Consider the following 10077-nt stretch of genomic DNA (forward strand, 5'->3'; position numbering starts at 1 on the left):
TGGTATGAAAAAAAAACAGCCAAAACTGTTGAATTTCTATTGTTGGTAAACCCACCAGTAATTAATAACTGCCAAAATAATTGTTTGTATGTTTAGTAAATTTTAGTGGATAAATGTAGTTTTTTGAACATATTGTGGATATTGTCAATACCTAAAGAACACTGACCAACTACATGTTTCATTATAGAGAGTGTAAAAAGTCCTGTATAATTGCATACGAAGCATCATATTTTTTTGAGAATCTGCATTTTCTCTGAATGTCAAAATACTGTGGTAAATATTGCAGATCCTCAAATGATATTTAAATTTAGTGATATGATATTTTTACCATATCACCCAGCCCTACAAGATTAATAAGGATCATGTTTATTATGCCAGTTGTGCACTTTGTCTGTAATATAAGATCTACAGAAAGGTAACCACTGTTAGGTCTATAAAAACGCATTTCCTTTCCTAAAGTATTCTTGTCTTTTTTTAACAAAAAAACTTGAAGCATTAAGCTTTTTTTCCATCTTACCCCACAATCTGATTTTCTAATTTTGATTATATAGCCTAAAATAAAACATTATGACCTTATGGCTGCTTCTTAACTGGATAATCTCTTCCCCCTGTGGTGAAGAATCTTCTAGCTCCTGGATGGTGATAGAGATTCTCCACGATGTAAGGAATCTTCTAGCTGGCTTGTAAAGCAGGTAAGAAGCTATCTGATGTCAGAGCAATGAGATCTCCCTCTGTCTGCCATGCAGGTAAGCCTCTCCCTTTCTCCATGAGAGTTGTAAGTGCTAATTAGATTATTGGATCCACACCACGACTGTATACTCCATGAACCTGGACATGAGTGCTAATCCGCTCATTCAGTGGCAGCCAGCCTCTGTAATGTCATGACAGCAGAATAGCAGTAGCAGGGCGTTAGAAACATGCAACAGGGCCTTTGTGTTCAAAAGAACCTCGCTAACAAACGGCAGCTCGTCAACACATGGATCAGGTCACCCCAAAACAAAGTTACGTTTGTGCTTGAGGGATGGGATTAAACTAGAGATCCTGTTTACAGCCAGAGCTATTGTGATTCTGCTGTGGTGGAAGCAAGGAGTGTCCAGTCCGGGAGGCCTGGGTCTATGTTTGTAATAACAGGGATTTGTGTTGTGGATATTCAGTGAAGATCTGATGTCTGTTACTAAGCAACAAGAGTTCAGGACTACTTATCTCTTTCTAAAGGAGTTTCACAGTGTTGGATGCCGAAGACCTAAACCTTGTACATTGTATGTGCTGTTGTGATGTTGCTTCATGTAAGTGATTCTATCCTCTGGCCTACCCAATCATCTGTCCCTTACAGTACTGGCACAGTTCTTGTCCCCTGCCCCAGTCACCATACAGTCTTTTCTTCACCTGCCTCTATTTTTCCTTCTATTTCTGATACGATACAGACTCTCCAGTTTCTTTTTTTTATCAATCTTTATTACATCCGTTTGTTGTTTGAATTTCAGAATATGTATAATGATATTGATTACAACACATTACTGTTTTTTGGACGTAATAGTGAATAAATACTGCATATTAAACAGTGCTGATTCAATGTTTGCGGTTCAACTGAGCGCTCTGTTTTGGGGGAGGAGGCAACAAAGACTTCTTTGAACGCGTTCATTAATTTTCACTTTAAGAAGATCTTTGGGAAACTCTCGCAGTACTGGCTTGTTCTTATCTTATGTCATGCGTTAGTTTGTTCTTTATTTGCAAAGATTGACCATTTTCGGGAAACCCACCCCAAATTTGTAGGGATGTGGAATGTGGAGGTTTACCTGGGATACGTACATCTTCAGTGGATTGCAAGGATTCCACCTGGCTAAAATAACAGCCATGGTTTTCCAAAGACCACACCAAAGCCACACATATGCCCCCTTAGAAGCAAAAACTGCAACTAAACACAGTATTTTTAATATAACATCTCACAGCATTGTTAAGGAACTTTGTCCCACTTTTTTAACTGCTTCAGCTCAGTGATGTTAGTAGGTCATTTACGAACTGGTAACTTTAGGTCCTGCAACAACATTAGGATTTAAGTTAGGTGTGCTTGTGAGCTTAGGGACATTATCTTGTTGCATGGCCTAATTGTGCTTTAGCTCTTAGACAGCATGCTTCAAAAATGGCAAATCAACCAATGTCCATCACTTCTGACTATGACTTTATATATTTCTGTCTATAGCATGGGTATGGTAGTGGGGGAAAAGTGGACCTGACTACCCAGGGCCCGAGTAGGCAGAGGCCCATGAAAATCCTGATTTTTTTTTTTTCCTTTTTTTTTTGCTAACATTCCTTGTGTACTGGTATGGATAGGGGCCCACTGACATTGAAAGTGTATAGGGTCCAGAATTTTCTGCTACGCCCCTGGTCTAAGGCATGTTGTTCCAGGAGTATCATCCAAATGTGAGGTGGTCAGACAAGCATTTATTTTATTGTTAGTTAGCTAAGATTTATATCAAGCTTTTCTGACATATATCTCCATTATATTATTCAGTGTTTTTCTGATGATCGATTCATAAACGAAGACCTTAACTGAGAGCAGAGAGGCTTGCAGTTCTCTTTAGATGTTGTTTATAAGGTCTTGTCTCTTTGGATGATCTGTGTTATAGAATATTTAAGAGAATGTCAGATCATGTACTAAGCCATGTACTAAACAATCAGTCAGAAATTCATACAGGGGGCAAACACTTTCTCAAACACTGTATTTGTTTTAGGTGGAGTTAGCATCTCAATGTGTTCAGGCAGGGAGCTTAAGAATGAAGTCCGGCCTCTGCTCGCTGAACAGTCTAAGGAATGTGATGAGATTGGAGATGTCAGCTTTGCTCCAGCACTGTGTGCACCATCCCGCGAGATTCAGCCTGACACTCTGCCTGTCTGATTCACAGACGGGGTGAGGGGTTGGAGGGGTTATGGAGGATGGGGAGGAGACAGAATGAGACTCATGCACTGCATGATCTCTATTTAGCAGTAGTACATCAAAATGGAGCAGCTAGAAAATAATTCAAAAGTCTCTGTGTTGTGTGAGTCATAGTGCAATGCCTAGACAGAGGAATAAATGGGTGCAAACATGTTCCTTTTATCAGGAGAATGAAATGCAGCAATATAAACCAGGAATGTGAAACAGTGCAGAAAGTGACTGAAAGAACTGAAAACAGATCTTTTTTTTAACAGGCTCTAATCAAAAACATCTTCCGAATCTTGAGAACACATTAGCAAAATAAAAATAGTTAAAGTAGTTATTTAAAGACAATTTTGTTGCTCTTTAAAAATAATTTATTTATCACATTCCACCTTTTTTAATACAGTTAATAGCCAGAAACCTGAAACAAATTACTTAATTTTCCTGCCTCAGTAAGCAGAGGATTAACTGACCTCCAGACATTATGATGATAAATAGGAAACATTATTTTTAATACTTTAAACAAGATTGTTTTTGTTATGTTTTTTTTTTCATTGCAGTATTATTTTACAATGTAAAAAGAATAAAAAGAATACCACAAGAGATTAAAGCTTTCAAATAACTTTTACTATGGTCTCAGCTAGTTGTTCGGCTTATAGCTTGTTAGCAATAATTAGAAAATACCAGATGATGCAAATTTCAAAGGCAAAAATATTGTGACTCCTAAACTCTTGTTCCAGCAATCTATAGCCATGGGCTCCTCTAAGCAGCTGCAACTGAATTAACAAATTAAACCCACAAAGAAGGAAATGCATGCCGTGAAGGCCATTTCTTGTTTTTGTTATTTTGAAATTGTAATATGTCAACTTCATGCCTTTCGGTAATCAATTTTTCCCACTTTGACTACTTTGACAAGAAGCGCCCAAAGGTTACTGTTAACTTTTTGCAATCCCTGCCATAATTACTGGCTTTATCTATTTGGAACTCCATAGGAAATGTAAGAAAGAACAAAGTGTACATGTGTAATGCATGTCGGCATGTGGGAGTGTGACACTGAGGGACTGTACTGCAGTTCTGTATCTCAGTGTGGTCACATCCTTATTATGAAATTCTCATGTGTAAGAAACCAGTTCTCATAACAGAAGCTCACATTTGACGTCACCGACACCTAAAGCATAGAAAGTGGTTTGGTTTAAGCCTCTGAATCAGCATTGGGCAAAATGTTTCACATTGCACAAAGACGAGCTTTCAGTAAAAAACTGGTGATGGTTACAGACAAGCTGCAAGTCCAAGCTGGTTCAGTGTACAGAACTGCTGTGGGATTTTGGGCCCTATGGGATTTGAAACAACACCCTGCTGCATCACCAATCTATTCACTAACTCTACAAATAGCCATTCTCCCAGTGTACGAAAGCTCTTTTGTAGTCTTGAGAACAAACTTTTGCACTGGAAGCACAAGGCTTTCTGTTTAAAAAAGGCTCTCTATGACTAAATCTAATATGTGTGTTAAGAAATCAAATTATTTAGACATTTTTTTTCTGTACATGGTTTAAAGCTTTAAAACATACAAAGATCTAAAAGCTAAATTCCTGCTGATCTTAAAAATTCAATCAGGCAGATTTGTGAAGCAGGGATGATACATAATAACAACATCACCAATTACAACACAGCACATTTACATACATACTTTATATACATGTTAAATTATCATAGGCACATTGTCGCTGTTTTAATTTGTGTTAATCCTTTACTTTTTATTTACAGGTTGTCTAAGAATCCACAGGACCCTCTCCATCCCTGAAGGTATATTCACCCAACAAGGATAAGGTGATCTGGATCACCTCCCTTTACACCCTGTCCCTCTCTGCAGAACGATTAAAAGATAGATACATGCAATCTGAACCATACTTTAACACACATTTTGACCAAGAGTTCCGTGCTTACTTTGGTAATTGGCTACATTGTCTTTTCACAGAAGGCATTACCACCCAGAGTTGACTGCAAAGTTGGTGGTAATGATCGTGAGTGGCCGCATATAGCTAGAATTATCAGTGCAAACAGACAAGCAACTGTGGCAGAAATCTCATACAGATTCAAAGTAGCAGACACCACACAGGTCAGTGCAAAATTTTACGACTTCAGTACTACTCCCATGCCTTATGATATCTGGCTTGTGAGTGTAAAGAAAGCTAGAAGTAGTATTATCATGTACATCATGATATTAGTAGTGTATCATATATATCAGTCTTTTCAGTGATAGTATGTATTGTCTATCAATCATTTTGACGATAGTATATCCTAATGTCATCACAGGTATGGGCTGTATGTATGTATGTTTGATCTGTACGTAACACTGACATACATAGTCAGTTTTATTATATGATAGGTTGGTATGACTCAGCAGTAAAATGCTATGTTAAAACCAGCACCCATGTTTTCCAAAGCTTTGTTGCTTCTCTTTTCTCTTTATCTCCTTGTAGAGCATGTTAGTATGCTTGGGCGCACATCAGTATGACTGAGCATAATAACTATAGAGAAGACTGCAGTCATTGTGTGAGCTAAAACCTGCTCAGGCCTGATACTTCTCTTATCTCTGAAGTGATCCAACCCCTGGAAAGCATCTGAACAAGGTGCCATAATCTGCAAATGACAACACCTACTGATAAGAAGCAGCTGATTTAACGTGCAGGCAGACACACACACGTACAGCATACTGTACAGAATGACCTTGTCTGAAGTGAGGCAGTAGGTTTGTGTCTCTGTGGTTTGAGGCCCAGTTAAAGAATGACACACTTTCTCAGTATAGCCTGGAGTCAGAGAGATGCTGCAGCAGCAGCTTCCTACTCTCTGACTCACCCTCTGAATGGGGTAATTCATGCCGCATTATTTATATAAGTAGTCAGCATGCTCATTTATGTCGCTAGCCGCATGACCAAGTTGTTAATAAGTGGTTTAGAAGGGAAAGTGACATTGCTGATTAATCAACGCCATCCTTCGGATCATGTGCCACACATTAACCCACCTAGGTTCACTGTTGTAAATGGGGAAGAGTGAGACACGTTTGATTTTTGCTAAATAATTTTATTTAATAATAATAAAGTATGATATATAATAGCCTGTACTGTTCCTCAGTACTGTCTGTGTATGGAGTAGCGTATAGACTAACCAGCGTTCATGATATTTAGCCTAATGTTTTACTCTCTCTCTCTTTCTCTCTACTTCTCTCTCTTCCTCTATTCCTATTTCTCACTGTCTTTCTACTTCTCTTTCTCCCTCTCTTTTTATTTCTTTCTTTTTTTTCTCTCCCTTTTTCCTTTCTCTCTCGCTGCACTCTTTGCATTTCACTATTTGGTCAAATGTTTTTAGACTTAAACACTTTTGAAAATTATGAACTATTACTTTTTACAAATTTAAGGTAACATTCAAGGCAGCAGTGGATTTAAGGTAGTCCTTTATTCCTTTTACATTTACTTTTTAAACTTTCTACGGTTTTTATCAAATCTGTTTAATGTTATAAGCGAATAAACTTAAAGTTTATCAAACTTCATTTTACGTTATTTTAAATATTGTAGATAAGACACTGAATCAACTTCAGAAATCATTTGATTTGATAGCTAGCAATACCCTTGCAATACCCTCCAATAACATTTTAATCACCAGAAGTAACACAGCATTCATATTGCAACATTCTAGCATCCACCTGGAATAATTTTCGAGTCACTTAGCACCACACTATTGAAAAACCCTTTTTAACCAAATAGCAATACATGCCACACTTGAACTAAAATACTATAGAAACTGCTTAGAAATATTTAACTTAGTTAAAGTTAACTATGCCATTTATTTAAACTATATGTTTAGATACATTATGATTGTTTTATCAGCTATCTTGTTTTGCAGGCCTGGCCATTTGTGTTTGTACTGTTGCTGGGTGGTCAGGTAATGTGGAAAGCAGGTGTTCATTACCAGAGGCACCAGGTGCTATTCCTCACAGATCACAAAAAGCTTTCCATTAACTGTACAGGTTCGCTTGTACATCCTCAGCATCCCCAGTGGACGCAGGTTTGTTTTTAACAACGTCCCCTGAGCATGTCACTGTACCGCTCGCTAAGGCTTGATATTACTTTCATAATCCCCGCCTGAGCCTTGGAAACGACTCAATTGGCAGTCCACTCCTATTTTACAATCTAATGAGTTATCACTGCATGATGATCGCTGATGATTCTGAGCTGGCAAAAAAACAAGCGGTGATTATGAGTCGACCCAGTTCCCAGAACACCTCTTAGCGCAAGTGGGTTGTTCATCGATAGATGCTGCTTCTGTAAGACCATCAATATTCAACTGTGGCCATTTTTAATGGCCCATCTGTTATTTATTTTGGCCTGTAGACTTTTAACGTTGCCGTTTACGTGCTGGATCTCGCATCAGCTGAAATGACTGGCTTTGTTTCAAAGAATGCTATTTCCTAGTTGGAGGTTTATGAGCTCGTTCATAAATCAAACAGGGTCAGATTAGGTTAAATGGACATTTAAAGCAATAATTGTTACAGTCTTTAAGGGAGGGAATAAAGACAAGATTCATGCTTTGCTTTGAAAATAGGCAATGAGAAATCCAATCAACCTGTAAAGTGACTGTATAACGGTTACTTTCTTATAGTAAAATCATATGTTTACAGGACTGTTTTAGTGAAAGCAATTAGTATAAGTACAGTAGACAGTTTGACAGTAAATGTCAGGTAATGGTACAGAGTATAGATTACAAATCCTTTACGATGTTTTGCATCCTTTCGTCAAACAAGCACAGCTTTCAAAACTTTCACACAATGTGTTTGCAAATACACTTTCTCCTGATGATTCAACATCCTGGAACATCCTGCAATAGTCTGCATGTTACTGGACAGTGAGACACTGTTGATTTTGATCAACACAATTTGTAAAATAAACCCTTATACTCCCAGACTAAAATGTTATATTATGGTTTATTTTTAAGGTAATTTAATCCTTTACTTGGAGGGAATGTGGGATCCAGAGGGGATTATCAGAACAAATTAAATGTTTAATGGATGGAGACAGAGCCCAGTAAGCAATGAGCTTCAGCTGAGGTTAGCGTAAATTAATAAATTTATCACAACAATTAGTAGGGATGAGAATTTAAGTACTTATTATTATACAATACTATTATTCTATACCATTATACTATTATAGGTATATAATTTATATACATTTGAGTTCTTGCAGTGAGTATTTGCAATAAAGTGATTCAGACTATTGTTACATAATGTAACAATATGCTAACGTTAACTGTTTATCAGTCATAACAGATAAGCAGGGGGATGCTTGTTCATGTAGTGTTCAGTGTTCTCAACCTGGCAACCCTTGTTAATATGTGGGCAGACAACTCTTTCCAGTGTTTTAAAATTGGACTGCAGTAGCCATTTCACAAGTTACTCCCTTAATGCAGAGAGCAGGTTGAGAACAGGACTTTCAGGTGCTGTAAATATTGAGGTCTTTTAAAAAGACGTTCCTATATGACACATGATCAAGCACACACTTTCTTCAGCATGCCTTTTTTCCATCAGTGACTGTCTATTGATTGTCTGACGTCTGCAGGCTTTCAGCTAATTATCAAGCACACTGATGTGTGACATGACATTGAAAGGCCGACATGCTGCTGTGTGGAGTGTAAAAGGAAGCTCTCAGAAACGGAACAGAGAGTGTGTCCCTTTGACGCATCATGCAGATCAGACACCCTGTGTGAAAGGAGGGTTTCAGAATAAGGTCAGAATCTTGAATTTCTCCTCCCCTGGGTGGGTGAATTCGTAGTGTGTGTGTGTGTGTGTTTATCTGTGAGTGACCCTGATTCATTTGCAGCACTGCAGACTTTAGTCTGCCCTGCAATTTCCAACCTCAAAATCTCTTTCCCTCTTTTGATTCTTAATCTCTCCTTCATGCACACACTCACAATTATACAACCACACTTGCAAATAAACACAAGCACACACAAACACACAAGAGGATCATGGAACTTAACACGCACATGAAAAGCATGGCATGTGCAGTCCCTGATATGAAAGCATGTTTCAAATAATTTACATGAGCTAGAAATTAGTGTGTAAGAGAAGCCACGTGTTAAACCTCTGCTGCTTCCTAAGAACAGTTCTTTGTGTTGACAGTAAACAGCCATGGTGTCTACTAAGCATGTGACCTGTGTGTTCGTGGGTGTATGAATGTGTTTATGTGTCAGTGACCCCTGTCAGCATCTCATCATGGCATTAGCAAACAGTCATTCTGAATACAGGCCAGTGCATCAGTCCACCACTGTTGCTCTCTATGAGCTATAGGCCAAAATGTTAAACATTTAAACTAATGTTTAAACTAACTTACTAAACACAGACATCTCAAGTCTCCCGGAAGTCGCAGGAGTCTACCGCATATCAATAACGGCTCCCTGATGCCCACCAGTCTACCATGCCTACCAGGGACTAAATGATTGCAAAAGGCATGTTGAGGTAAGTGAATCCATCTATATATTTAATATATACATTCTAAGTCCAGGTCCGGGGGTACCTCCCTAAAATTAATCTGTAAACATATGATCTATAATTTAAAGTATTACATCATTTATAGAGATAAGCTTTAAGCTGAATTGCTCAGACATTTAGATTTCTATAGTAACATCCTAGTTGTCTAATTATCTGTATTAATACATGAACACACATATATGCAGGCGTTCTGTACTACATAAATGAACACATCTGCTAAATTTACATTCCAAATGTCAAAAGTCAGAAACTAAAATGGAGATGTAAAAGGGTATATCATTTTTTTTTAAACGCACGTTTCTAGTAGCTAACAGGTAAAGTATATAAAATGTAATCTTTAAAAATGTGAAAAATACCTTAATAATGAATAATTTACATACTCAAAATTAGAAATACAAATATATTTTACTTTGATTTAGGGTTGTATCACTAATCATGATATTATGTTATGTAGCGTAACTAGTCAAACACTGCAAGCCAGAATTAGTAGTTAGGACTTACTTATCACACTGTGCTCCCAGTTCTGGGAGAATGAAGGTTGTTTATTCCAAGTGAGATGAAGCTAAATAACCACACATGGATGGCTGTGGCATCTCCAGCGTAGGTTGCTTTCTCTGCT

Source organism: Astyanax mexicanus, chromosome 1, assembly GCF_023375975.1.
Source record: "Astyanax mexicanus isolate ESR-SI-001 chromosome 1, AstMex3_surface, whole genome shotgun sequence".
Taxonomy (NCBI): Eukaryota; Metazoa; Chordata; class Actinopteri; order Characiformes; family Acestrorhamphidae; genus Astyanax; species Astyanax mexicanus.